A 15108-nucleotide genomic window follows, 5' to 3' on the forward strand; every position below is an offset into this window, starting at 1 on the left:
CCATCATTTAGCTACTGAGTAAGATCAGTTTACCCCATTCTTTCCTACACTTTTCACATTAAAATCTATATGGATTGTTCTTTCCACGTGTATTCACTGCAAACTTAGTAACTTTCATAGTGTGATTTAAAAACAAAAATAGATAAAAAAATAAAAATAAAAACAAAAATAGAACAGCCTTGTTTCATTGCAGAAAAGTGGCTTCAAAAAGAAAAGCACTTTGTAGGGTATGAAGCACAATGTGAAGAGGTGGAAACAAGTGGGAATTCATAGACAAGGGCAATTTTGAATAAACGATGGAGTTCAAATTTGGCAGTACCGATGATCTACGTAAAAAGGAGTCCACCAGATGTGCTAAATAGCAGCAGCAACAACAACGACAAAAAAAATGATGTGGAAAACCATTTCAGTGCCTTTATAATTTATTTTAGGTCTATGCGTATAGGATTATTAAAGGAACACTCCAAGTTTCATTTTCTGAAGGAAATTATTCTCTATAGAAGCATTTGAGAATTTCAAGATTCACAAAAGTCTGAGACTGTGTCCTTTGAGTGTTAGGTGGTGTTAGTGGTAAAGACGGAGAAGGCAATGGCACCCCACTCCAGTACTCTTGCCTGGAAAATCCCATGTGCGGAGGAGCCTGGTAGGCTGCAGTCCGTGGGGTCGCTAAGAGTCAGACACGACTGAGCGACTTCACTTTCACTTTTCACTTTCTTGCATTGGAGAAGGAAATGGCAACCCACTCCAGTGTTCTTGCCTGGGGAATCCCAGAGACGGGAGAGCCTGGTGGGCTGCCATCTATGGGGTCGCACAGAGTGGGACACGACTGAAGTGACTTAACAGCAGCAGTGGTAAAGAACCTGCTTGCCAGTGCAGGAGACAACAGAGATGCGGGTTTGATCCCTCAGTTGGGAAGATCCCCTGGAGAAGTGCATGGCAATCCACTCTAGTTTTTTTGCCTGGAGAATCACATGGAAGCCTGGGAAGCCTGGCAGGTCACAGTCCATGGGGTCTCAGAGTCGGAGATGACTGTAGTAATTTAGCATACACACACACACAAGGGGAACTAACCCAGACGGTAGATTTAACCTGTTCCATGATTAACGCCTGCAACAAGTCTAGGGCCAATCCAAGCTTTTGTCTTAGGCAGACCTGAGAAACATGACCTAGCCCTCTGTGTTACCTTATCTGTGTGTGGAATGTTGCCCTCACATTCTTGACATTGTACTAAGTTTAGTGGTGTGCTGAAATGGTTCATACAGGTCAGAGAGGAGAAAGGTGTCAGGGAAAAGCTGCTAATACGAATCTGTACTACTTTCCTAAGGCTGCCATAACAAGATTCCACAAACTGGGTGGCTTATACAACAGAAATATACTGTGTCACACTTTAGGAGGCCGGAAGTCTAAAATCAAGGTGCTGGCAGGTCAATGCCATTTCTGAAGGCTACTGGGAATGGATCTGTTCCAGGCCTCTCTCCTTAGCTTGTAGATAGCCATCTTATCCTTCTGTCTTTACATCATCTTCCTCCTGTGAGTCTCTGTCTCTGGGTCCAAAGTTCCCCTCTTTATAAGGACACCAGTCATATTAGATGAGGGCCTACTCTACTGACTTAATTATCTTTGTAGAGACCCTTTCTATTTCCAAATAAGTTTACATTGTGAGATACCAGGGGTTAGAGCTTCATCATATCTTTTTTTGGGGGGTAGACACAATTCAACTCATAACGTTGGCTCTAGTGAGGTGATGACAAGGGACTTCCCCGCTGGTTCAGTGGCTGAAACTCTGTGCTCCCAAAGACGGGGCCCCAGGTTCGATCCCTGTTCAGGGAAATGAACCCATATGCTGCAACTGAGTTCACGTGCCATGACTAAAAGGTTCCACATGCCACAACTCAGACCTGGTGCAGCCAAATAAATAAATAAAAAATTAAAAAAGAAAGCCAGGGAGAATTCAGAGAATAGGACTGGCTGTTTTATTATGTCAGTGCTGTCCAAAGTGTGGTCAATGGATTGGCAGCATCAGTATCACCTCAGAGCTGGTTAGGAATACAGAACCTTCAGCCTCATCTAAGGGTCCACTGAATCAAACTCTGCATCTTTACCTAAAACCTCATGTTTTATTTATACAATAAAGTTTGAGAGGAGCTATTCTAGCTCATAGAATAGAAGCACAACCTGCAAATGCCAAGAAGGAGAAGAAAAAAGAATAATGTTTATATGCAGAAGCCCCATTAATATGTGTACTCAGCAAGTATAGGCCATTATTCCAGCACAGCTATGGCAATTAATTTTTAAGGGAATGTTGATCTCTGGGGATATCTTTAGGAGTTAAACTTCAATTATCATTAATTTACTTCATTGTAGTTTATCCCTTAGGAGAAAACTCAGAAGATCACTATATACAGAGAGTGCTCATATGTTTTCTCCCACATTTCCTTTGCTTGTATATGTTGCTTTTTTTCTGCCAACCTGGTCTATAGTTTAAGTTGACTCAGCTAGCTGAGTCATACAACTTAATGCTAAAATAAGGTTCATTGAGGGAAAAAAAAAAAAAAGCTGCTAGTATTGGGGAAAGGGTATTTGGGTCTGTGATCTTTCAGGCACATTTCCTTTCATCCATACACCAAAAAAATGCTTTCCATACCTCACCTCTTTGTCACTCTTTCCACACCCCATCCATTTACCTGCCGTCTCTGTGCACCTGTTGCCTTCATCATTCACCCGAGGATGCACCTGGGATGTGTCTGCTCTTCCTCTCCTTGCACCTGCCTCTGGCTGAACTGAGTTCCTTGTTTTTATTTTTTTGCTGATGTTCAGGTCTAAACACAGTTCTAATGAAAAAACATAGGTCAGTTGCCACAACCTGAGTATTGTCGATGGCATTCTCCTGAACAACTAATTGCCTTACATGACAGCTAATAAATGCTCGTGCATGCTCAGTCGTGTCCAATTCTTTGTGATTCCATGGCCTGTACCCTGCCAGACTCTTCTGTCGATGCGATTCTCCAAGAAAGAACACTGGAGTGGGTTGTCATTTCCTACTCCAGGGGAATCTTCCCGACCCAGGGATCAAATCTGTGTCTCCATCTCCTGTGTCTCCTGCATTGACAGGTGGATTCTTTACCGCTTTGCCACCTGGGAAGCAATACATGTTTGACGTATACTTAATTCTAGAGGGAAGGGGAAACACACAAGGGCAATGAAATATTAGCTACACCCACAGCTTTGGGAAATTGTAATGAAACAGAATGAACTCAACAGAAATAATCACATAAATTATCTTTAAACATGAAAAACAGCAATTTGTAATTTGGTATTACAGCAATTTGGTATTATTTAACATAGTTCTTGCTTCCAAGTGCCTTTCTCAGAGAGGAAAGTGTCCATATCGATTAAAATTTGAATATCAGAGGATAGATATTTTTTACCTTTTATCAATATTTTCTCAAATTTGAATCCCTGTTAACAGTTCACACAGAATTTCTTTATCACTACATATAAAGCACTAAATATACATATCTCTGACTGTAATTCTAACACTTTTTGAGAATAAAATAATTTTGAGAATAAAATAATTCCAATCTGTTGACCAAAGCAGATGCAAAATAAATACTAATTTAACTGAAATTAATTTAGAAGGTATAAAGTACCTTTCTTAAGAAACCTGTATCTGGATGGGGGGAAAAGAATAAGAAAAAGCAAAAATGAAAAACATATGACAGAATAAATAGAAGTAAACTTTGATAAAAAAAATTACTTAGGAAAACTAATGTTAAGTTCAAAAGTACTCAAGGGACATGGGGAATCATTTTAAATTGAATCTAGAATGACAGTTCAATAGAATATTTTCATTCAATAGGGCCTATTTCTGTATGATCAGTACAGTATGCATTTTTTTCTGGAAATTCTTTTTTTTTAATTATTATTTTATTTTTAACTTTACAATATTGTATTGGTTTAGTGACTCATGATGAAAAACACTCTCATGAAACTGTGACCATAGAAGTATAAGTAGGTGATCAAGTCATTTGAATGTCTACATATTTTCACCTTTTTTAGCAGATAATCTGTGATCAAAGACCAAATAAAAGAGGAAACTTCTACCACAATTGATTTTTCAAGTAACTGAACAAAGAGAGACGAAGTACACGGTAGTCTCTTTGTTTTGTTGTTGTTTAGTCACTAAGCCATGTCCAACCCTTTGCAACCCCCTAGCCTGCCAGGCTCCTCTGTCTGTGGCATTTTTCCAGGTGAGAATACTGTAGTAGGTTGCCATTTCCTAGTCCAGGGGATCTTCCCAACCTGGGGATCGAACCCATGTCTCCTATATTGGCATGAAGATTCTTTACCCTCTGAGTCACCAGGGAAGCCCATACTGTAGTCCCCTGCAGCTTGTAAATCCTTACTCTCGAAATGGGTTAGGTTGAGGCTCTATTAAAACAGCTTCTAGGAGAGAGGGAGGATCCTTTGCTGTTTTCTTGTTTTTTAAAAAATAGTGTGAAAGGATTCACTGAACATCAAATAGGATGGAGCCACATAACATGGCACAGTTCTTTGTTTGCTTTGGCCACACTGATAGTTTCCCTCAGTTTCTTGTTATATTTTATCTTCTTATTGGGAAGGCTTTCAGATGATATTGTCAGACTAGAAATCTTGCATTCATTTATTCTAATTCAAGTTTATATTTCAGGGCTAGTGATTGAAAATTGTATAAATTCTGTGAAGAGGAACTTTCTTTTCAACTTCTAAAATGCTTTTCAGATGTGAAAGGGGGTAGGGATCTTGTGTATCTCTTCTTTTTCCTAGTGAATTCAGTCATTCTAACATATATCTTTTTATTTCATGTTGCTTCCTATTCTTGAGGGAGAATGCATAATGAAGCTTTCTATTGTAATTAATTTCAGGCCAGGTTTAAGGCAACTGAGATTTAGTTAATATGAATAAGAGATAATTTTAAATATTCAAAAGGTATAATTTTAAGCTCTGTTAAAACACACACACACATGGTTTTCAACATTGGTATAAATTTGGTTAAAATATGTAGTTTTCAAAATGTGTGCTTGCTTGCTTTTCAGTACAAATTTTGATGTATCCAAATTATGTTGTTTACTTAAAATAGGAAATATGGGCAGATTTTTAAACTCCAAAATCGACTACTGATAACTCCTATTTTAAACAAATGCAGTACATTACAACGTTTCCTATTTCTACCAGATGGGCAAAAGGAGAAGATGTTATTATAAAAGTACAATCCTTTCATATAATTTCATATTTTTTTTTCAGGACAAGTGTTCAAAGAGGAAGTAGTGATGGAAGAATTTTCTTTTTAGATTATTTGAACGCCAATAATTTGGGGCTTGTGTGTCATTGAGATGATATAAATACTTACACTAGATTTTTATTTACCCAAATACAGCCCTATGAAGTGGTCATAGGGTCATTTCCATCTCACAGCAAAGGAGGAAACAACCAAGTGTTAAAGGGATGGAATTACTTCCCAACTATCAAATAGCCGAGTCGGGTCCAAACTCAATTAGCCTCAAGTCAAAAGAGGCCAGGAGCCCTTAAGTTGTTGCTTAATCAACCCTCCTCAATTCGACTTTATAGGCTGCCAAGGAGCACCCTGCTGGTGCCCAGGGCTGTTTAACACTGCTGAATGAAGTGTGCTCCCGGATGTGCCTTATGTGCAGGTGTGCTAGGGTGAGGTCAGAGGAAGAGATTCTCACCCCCATTTATCCAGACAGTGGTGGCTTTATGCACATTGCCATACAATATAAAATCTGCTTTATGTATATTGGACTTTTGTGTCCAGTTTCATTTGAAGAAATAATTCTAATAAAAACAAAAATTGAGACTTCCCTGGTGGTACAGAGATAGGACTCTGTGCTTTCACTGGAGTGGGCACAAGTTTGATCCCTAGTCAGGGAACTAAGATCCACAAACTAGGCATCAGGGCCCAAAAAACCCAAAAAAACAACAAACAAAGGAAAACAAAAGAACAAACAAAACTATTCCTATAGTAAGATAGATAAAATTGATGATGATAACAGTACTAAAATATAATATATGTATGGGACTTATGTTGGAGAAGGCAATGGCACCCCACTCCAGTACTCTTGCCTGGAAAACCCCATGGATGGAGGAGCCTGGCAGGCTTCAGTCCATGGGGTCGCTAAGAGTTGGGCACAACTGAGCAACTTCACTTTCACTTTTCACTCTCATGCATTGGAGAAGGAAATGGCAACCCACTCCAGTGTTCTTGCCTGGAGAATCCCAGGGACAGGGGAGCCTGTTGGGCTGCCGTCTATGGGGTCACACAGAGTCAAACACGGCTGAAGCAACTTAGCAGTAGCAGCATAGTGGTAAACCAGAAACTATTCCCAGTAATTCTTATTGTTATGCAATAAGCTCTATTATTCTCATTTCACAGGTAAGGAAATTGAAGAGGTTAAATAACAACTTAGTCCGGGAGTTGGTGATGGACAGGGAGGCCTGGCGTGCTGCGATTCATGGGGTCACAAAGAGCCGGACACAACAGAGCGACTGATCTGATCTGATCTGGCTAGTTAAGAGTGCATTTGAAGTCAGAACCCAGCCAGCGTGGTTCACAAATCTGGGCTCTTAAACACTATGTTATGCAGCCTCTGGGTTGTAAATAATAATAATAACATTAAAATATTAACAAAATTGTAAATAATTAGTATAGTTCTCATTGTGTACCAGGCGCTAGTCTAAGCACTTACACACAAGCCAGCTTATGTTACCCTTTCCCCATAGGTAACAGAGACCCAAAAGAGGAGGAATGTGCCTCTGAAACTACTGAATATTTTTGTTGTTGCTGTTCAGTCACTCAGTCGTGTCCGACTCTTTGAGACCCCATGGACTGGACCATGCAAGGCTTCCCTATCCTTCTCTATCTCCCAGAGGTTGCTCAAACTCATGTCCATTGAGTCAGTGATACCATCCAACCATTTCATCCTCTGTTGACCACTTCTAAACTATGTTGCCTGTTAAACATGCACTCTACTTGAGTGGTATAAAAGGAGATGCAAGGAATTCTGTGGTGGTCCAGTGGCTAAGACTCCATGCTCCCAATGTAGGGAGTCTGAGTTCAAACCCTGATCAGGGAACTAAATCGTACATACTACAACTAAAAGTTCACATGCCACAAGTTAAAAAAAAAATCCCACATGCCACAATAAAGATCAAAAATCCTGCATGCTACAACTAAGACCTGGCACAGCCAAATAAATATTAAAAGAAAAAAGAGGAGATGCATATATATCACTCAAGAGGAAATTCCAGAGTTTTTCTTTTTAAATAAATGCATAATTGTCATCATTCTGGTATTTGGTGATATGTTCTATACCCTGACCTCTGTGCAGTGGAAAGCAGATGGGAGTTTAAAGCCTGTGTTCACTCCATGGGAGTATCAAGCTCTCTCATTTTCATTTCCATGAATTTAGAGCATAGACTCTGTGATCAGGATGTATCAATTCAAATCCCAACTCTGTCCCTTTTACCCGGGTGATGCTGGGCAAGTTATTGAACCTGTGTTTCCCAGTACCTGCATCCACAGATTGGAAGGCTTAACAGGAGATACATTAGAGGGCTGGGATGGGGACAAAACAGTATTAAACATTTTTGTTGGTGTTATTACAAGACAATAAACGAAGTCCTCCAGGTCTGTGAAATGTACAAAACATAATGAAACGGCCACTTTACCTCAATTGGGTCCCATAAAATGAGGAACAATAAAGAAAAACAAGTCAATTATTCCATGGTCATGAACTCAAACCATGAGGAGAACTGGCAACGCACGTTATATACACATCAGCTGTGGCAAAAATAAGTCAACATTGTTTGTAAAGGCCTGTGATGTCTGGGTTACCAGCTGTCTGGAAAAAGGAGAACACAGCTTCCTTTTTTGTTTAATGTGGCCTGCCAGCCAGCTGGCATTAGGGGAAGAGGAAGGGAGCTCATGTTGTTTGAGCGACTCTCTGTGCCAAGTGTATTGTGTAACTTGTCTCGTTTGGTTCTCCCAGCTCATTGGTAGGGTGGTATCAATACCCCTGATGTACACATGGAAGATAGACTTAGGGAGGTCAAATAAGCCAGCCAAAAACCCACCAGGGGCAAATGGTATTCTGACTTCAAAGTCAGTCAGGCCATGCCATTGACTGCTTTTTTTTTTTTTTTTTTTAGTTGAAGCATAGTCAACTTACAGTGTTGGATTAGTTTCTGGTATATAGCAAAGTGCATACATATATATTATTTTTCATGTTCTTTTTCATTATGGTTTTCACAGCTGTTGAATATAGTTCCCAACAGTAAGCTAAATAGTAGGACCTTGTTGCTTATCTATTTTAGAAGTAACAGTTTGTACCTGCTAATCCTAATTGCCTAATTTATCACTCCTTTCTCTTTCTCCTTTGGTAATTATGTTTGTTTTCTATGACCATTGACTACTCTTGATAATGCCAAGTAGATTCATCGTTGACCAGTTGGACTTAGCAGTAAAAATAAAAAACTTCACATGAGGAAATACCCCATTCACATTAAGATATTTGAAAAGTGTATAATCAACAAATATTTATTTATAAATGGCCTCCAGTTTTTTTCCCATCCAAAATTTACTCAAAAGCTTCTTGCATATTTCAGTTCAATTTTTTCTCTCTCTTTGTAATTTTTCATATTTCTTCCTTATTACTAAGGTAAAAATGGAAAAATGTGGAAGGGATGAAAATTATGTATCAAATTAAGAAGTTTTAAATGTATGAAAAAAACTAAAATGCATAGGGTATGAAGTATACTATACTTTTTTCTTGTAATTATCCATAAGAAATGAGCTCATGGGCAGAGTAATAAATTTGTCATTATTATTGAGTCAAATATACAAGTTACCATTAGAATTTTTATGATTGCCTTTAAGTTTTTAAAATATTAGATTGATGGTACAGTAAGATTTTCTATTAGGTTAATACTGCCATTAAAATGCTAGATTAGCTAGATAGCTCTTTTATTTTCTGTGTCTCATAACATAAAATAGATTAACAGAATCAAAACTGCACCATTTGTCAGGAAACCTGCATTCTAGTTCTATGTTATATTATTTTCTGAGATTTACAGGTAAGGAAAAGTTAAACAGCTAGTAAGTGGCAAAGCTAATATCCATATTCAAGATGCAAATAACAGAAGATCCGAAGGAGATTTGTGATAAGAAACATTTGATAGTAGATTCGTAAATTTAGACTTGAAGTCTTTTAACTCATCCATTGTAGATTAGAAGGCAGATGGTGGTTTCTATGAATAATGTACAGTTTCTTAGCTAAGCTAATAAGATAATCATATTTAAACCAAAGTATACCAATATTGGAGAAGGCAATGGCACCCCACTCCAGTACTCTTGCCTGGAAAATCCCATGGTTGGAGGAGCCTGGTAGGCTGCAGTCCATGGGGTCGCTAAGAGTCGGAGACGACTGAGCGACCTCACTTTCACTTTTCGCTTTCATGCATTAGAGAAGGAAATGGCAACCCACTCCACTGTTCTTGCCTGGAGAATCCCAGGGACGGGGGAGCCTGTTGGGCTGCCGTCTATGGGGTCGCACAGAGTCGGACACGACTGAAGTGACTTAGCAGCAGCAACATACCAATATTGCTTAAACATTCATTCCAACTGATAGGATAAATCTGAATTTAGAGATTGGTGCATAATAAAAAAATAAGAAATAATGATTCTCTATATCCAATATTATAATTTAACATAATTTCTGACAAATATAAATTTGTATATATTCATGGAGAGACAGTTTATGGAAAGTTTGTTCATTCAAAGCTAAACCTTTCTCATGAGTCATTTTTCATGTGATTTTTGTTAGTACTCAGGAAAAATTTTTAACATGCTTTGTTCTGTAGAATTAATAGTACAATACTGAACATGACATGGAAGATATTACAGTGTTATTAGATTGAAAAAATATGCAACTGTAATTAGAGTAAAATTCAGTTGTTTGCAGGATAATTATTGTTCCACATTGTTTTGCATTCCTACAATGGACATAGATGTGTGAGTGTACACATGGGCACATGAGTGTGCAAATGTGTGTATACAAGTGTCGTGCAAGTTGTGTCTGAGTAGGGTGGAACAAGGGATGTGTAGACAGATAATGAATTTTAAAGATAGAATGAAACATTCTATTTTATTAGATTACATGTATATTGAATTTAGCATGTTAAGATTTAAAAAAACTATGACAATAGAGATCAGACACCTTGCTAAAGTCACATGGGTAGTAAGTGGAAAAATCCCATTCTTACTTGTGTGTCTCCCTCTCAAACTACAGAAACATTAATGTATGCAGTCATGTAATGCATTACTGTATATCTGTGTACATATTTTGGAATTTAATAGAGTTTTTGCATTTGCTTCCTTAGGATTTTTTCCCATTTCTATTTGTTCCCTCTCCTTTCAATATGTTTTACTTAAAACATACAAGACATTGCTGTATTTCTCATCAGCAATAATAAATGCTGAATTATGAATTGGGAGCTTCCAGTTATGTTAATAGGATTAAGGAAAATCAAGTTAAAAATAGTTTCCATTAGTGGGTATTGAGAAGGTTAGACTAGGACTCACTTTTTCTTAATACCAAAGATTTCAAAGTCGTTAGAAAAGTTTATTTAGCTACTAAGAAGATTTATTGGTGATTATTCTTTTTAAAGTAAAAAGAAGATCTTTTTTTAATATTTCTGATTATTACTGCTTTTCTATGGAATGTTATGCATTGGTAGAAGGCAAAACAAACAAAGCTGTCCTCTTGCAGCAGCTTGTCTTCCCTCTCTGCTCTGCTCCCAGTGACGTAAGAGATTGAAGAACTCAGCATTTCACAATCAAGTCAGGATTTTTGATCAACGATGCTTTTTATTGAGATACTACTTTAATATCTTAATTTTGCTTCTTCGGTAGAATGAGTATGTAAACATAAATCATATATCATCTACTATCCATCATTAGGATTAGGCAAGTGCTTTTTTAAAATCAAGACTTTTACATTTCCTATTGGAATAGCTATAAAACAATCAGTTAATTCTCACTTAATAGTAATGGGGTAATTCTCACACTTCACAATGTGGTTATTAACCAACTTTCACTCTGCCCTGTTACCTTGATAAAAAATAATTTTTCTGGATTCCAAGACTGTTTTCATCACCATGCCAAGGGTCTCAGAAAAATTGATTTCTGGCCTTTTAATTAAGAAAAGCAATAAAGAAACAAGTTCACAAAGTTTGATATCTAAAATATAGTTATGTAGAAAGTTACCCTTCAGTCAGAGGACCTCCTTTAGAACTATTTGATTATGCATATTTCAGGGTAAGATGTCATAGTGAGATTTACAATAGTTTTGCCACCATTTCATAGCTCAGTTCTTGCAAAGGCTAGAATATAATTTAGCCAAAATAAATCCAAATTCATACATTCTTTCAAAAGATCTTAGATGCCAGCTGGCTCTAGAAATAAAAGGGGGAATTTTGAGGGCACATCCATTTATGAACTCTGTTGGGAATTTCTAAACATCACATTTCTGCTAAAACTTTCTGGAATACATACAAAAAATTATTCCAGTACATTTTTATAACATTATAATACTTCAGTATCTATCAATTCTTGATTTGGTCTGCAATAAACTTACAATAAGAAAAATTAAAATATCACCTGATCATTTTGAACCCCCAGAAAATTTGCCTGATTTATTTTTTCATTCATTCAACAAATACTTGTTAATGTTAATTATGTGATAAGTATTATTCTGAATACTGAGAATATAGCAATGAGTCAAACTGACAGTCTCTTTGTCCTTGATAATCTTACATTTTAGATACCAGAAGATATATAATAATATTGCATTATGTATGGATAATGCTTAGTAAAATAAATGTAAAGCTTTCCAGGCAGTAAAGGCTATGAGAAAGATAGAGCAGAGTAATAAGAGAAAAGAGACCAAAGAGTGAGTGAAGCAGGGCACTATCTTATGTAGGATTTTCAAGACATACCTCTAAGTAGTGAATTGTGAGCCAAAGCCTAAGGGAGGTTGCTGTGTAACAAGCTGTCCAAACAGAGGAAACCACAGATGGATAGGTTCAGATGTGGGAATGTACCTGGCTTGTTGGAGGAACTGCAAGGAGACCTGCCTAGGGAGCAGATGAGATCAGATTCAGACGCACATAACGTCCTCATTGGCTAAGTGATGATCTGTTTCTTCACAACAGTAGGGTTCAGAATGTGGTGATATCTGGTGGGTCAGCACTGCCAAGGATCCAATCATCAGTCGCTCAGGTTGCAGGTTTAGTGGTTTCAAGTATCTCAATGCTGCAGAAGACTTAGACTTGTTTTTCAAATGAAGACATCTCACAATAAGTGAATCTAGGTATGTTATACCCGATTTGTTGTTGTTTAGTTGCTAAGTCATGCCCAACTCTTGGACTGTAGTTTGCCAGTCTTCTCTGTCCTTGGGATTTCCCAGGCAAGAATACTGGAGTGAGTTGCTATTTCCTTCTCCAGGGGATCTTCCTGACTCAGGGATCAAACCCACAGCTCCTGCATTGGCAGGCAGACTCTTTACCACTCAGTCACCTGGGAAGCTCATGTTATACCTGATTACATGGTAAATGGCAGAGCTGGTAGCCTCTGTGTTCTATATTTTTCTCCCAGTTCACCACACTGTCTCTGCATGGGATAAATCCACTATGTCCATTTCTGTACCTCAAATCAGAAACAAGTGAGCTGACCAATGAAATGTCTCCCATTTTTCAATTTGTTAATATGAGATATAAAATATCCAAACGGTATATTTACATATGGAAAGATAGTCCGTGAAATGATGACTGCCACAGAAATCTTGTCCACATGAACTGAAATCACAGAGGCAAGGACCATTATAGGTCCTCATTTTCAACACACTTGACAAATGGCATTTTGAATTTACAGAATTGAAAAACTAGCAAATTGATTTCAAAAGTTAGACTCAATGCATTTTTAGATAATGGTGCTGGTGTGTTGTTAGCTGGTGAAAATTCAACATCAACAATGACAAGGAGGAAAAGTACTAAGACTAATGTGTTGGTCAGCTTTGTCTTGGGGAAGTTATTTCTTCCCTTTTCCCAGCTTTCCCACTTTACTTATAAATTGAAGGTGTTCTAAAACATTATCTCTTAATCTTTAAGGTGTCTTGTGGAAAGTTCCAAGTTTCCATGAATCCATCTCTTAATTGCTCTTTTTACTTCTCTCTTTTCCTTTAGCCTAGAAAGCCCCAAAGCCTCACAGTTCAGTGACCATGTTTCTCCCACTAGGTCTAAAGTGAAACCAGGGGTTATGCTGGGCTAGTGAGTGAGCTCAGAAATCTCATATGCCCTTGGTCCCTGGAGTTTCGCCACTTGAAATGGTATTTTCAGGGATGACTTCACAATATAGGAAATAGATCCTTAGCCATGCGTGTCATTAGTTCCAACACCTAACGGGCAGCATTTCCAAAAGAAAAACAACAACACATGGTACCTTTAAAGTCCTGGGGTTGCCTTAAGAACAAGGGGCTATTTACTAGACCTTGTACTTTTCAAAGTCCTGCTGCTGCTGCTGCTGCTGCTGCTAAGTCACTTCAGTCGTGTCCGATGCTGTGTGACCCCATAGACGGCACCCCACCAGCTCCCCCGTCCCTGGGATTCTCCAGGCAAGAACACTGGAGTGGGTTGCCATTTCCTTCTCCAATGCAGGAAAGTGAAAAGTAAAAGTGAAGTCTCTCAGTCGTGTCCAACTCTTAGCGACCCCATGGACTGCAGCCTACCAAGCTCCTCTGTCCATGAGATTTTCGAGGCAAGAGTACTGGAGTGGAGTGCCATTGCCTTCTCCGTTTGAAAGTCTTAGCTTCATGTTAACTTTGTTTTGTTCTTATAACAGTAATGTCAGGTAGCCTGGTGCAATCTACTTTGTATGAAGCCTACCACCATCACTCCTGAGGATTGCAGCTAAGGTCGGATACTGGTGGGGCTCTTTCCATTTTGAAAAACAATTTTCTGTGGTTTATCTCATGTAGTATTCACACTAGCCCTGTGAGTTTGTTTGTATTAGATTACTAGTCCGATATAGCCAAACATTATTTGCGTGTATGTCTTTGTATAAGAACACTAAGCCAAAGAGAAACTAAGTTTTTCAGACTCTAAATCTACTCTTTCTTCTCTACACCACAGAAATCTACATCTGAAATGGAACAAAACACGACTGGGTTACACAGAGAAAAGGCTCTGTGAAATTAAGCCTAGACATTCTAATCCTACATTTGAGTGAGAGTGCTCAAACAGGATCACCAAGTCTAGGATTAATTAGACAGAGTCTGATAGCCTACATGAAGACTGAGACTCCCATGATGTTTCCATTCTATGTAGAAAAGCAGGATACTGAGCAGTTCCTCATTCCCTCAGACTGGCTTTGGAGTTGTCCTCTATAAGTGATGTGCTATTTTCCATATAAAATCAATTTTTAATACCATTGGTGAAGTTTGTGGCTGTTATAAATAAAGCCTCTATGAATATCATATACAATTCTTTTTTGGACATGAGTTTAGATTTCTCTTGAGGGAAACCTGGGAGAAGAATGGTTGAGTAATTTGCAAAGTGCATTTTTAACTGTATAAGAAATTGACCAACTCTTTTCCAAATGATTTGTACCATTTTATATTCTCATTAGTATATATATGAGTTTCAGTTGCTTCACAGCTTGGCTACTGTTTGGTAATGTCAGTCATTTTTTCTTTTTTAAATTTTGGTTATTCTAGTAGGTAGAACTTAGTGGAATTTCACTGTGGTTTTAATTTTATTTTCTCATGACTAATGACATTAGTATCTCTTTATATACTTTTTGGCCTTTTATATATTTTCTTTGGTTTACTGTTCACATATTTTGCTAGTTTATTTTAAGGGGCTTTATATCTTCTTATTAACGTGTAGTGAGAATTCCTTATATATTATGGATAGAAGTCTTTTGTCAGATAAATGTAGGTATCATGAATATTTTCTCTCAGTACAGAGCTTGCCTTTTTGTTTTACTTAGCTATGTCT

General features: G+C 37.9%; 1 protein-coding gene across 13 annotated transcripts in view; it reads left to right on the top strand.

Annotated features, from left to right (window-relative positions):
• Nucleotides 1-15108, top strand: part of ARHGAP24 (Rho GTPase activating protein 24) — a 460450-nt gene that overhangs the window by 303815 nt on the left and 141527 nt on the right. The window contains exon 1 of one of the 13 annotated variants that reach the window (XM_055589008.1): nt 10668-14024. The exons of the other annotated variants lie outside the window; for them this stretch is intronic. The gene's annotated coding sequence lies outside the window, so the exon portion shown is untranslated. Of the gene's footprint in view, nt 1-10667; nt 14025-15108 lie in introns of those variants that run through there. 13 annotated transcript variants of the gene reach the window in all.

Source organism: Bubalus kerabau, chromosome 7, assembly GCF_029407905.1.
Source record: "Bubalus kerabau isolate K-KA32 ecotype Philippines breed swamp buffalo chromosome 7, PCC_UOA_SB_1v2, whole genome shotgun sequence".
Taxonomy (NCBI): Eukaryota; Metazoa; Chordata; class Mammalia; order Artiodactyla; family Bovidae; genus Bubalus; species Bubalus kerabau.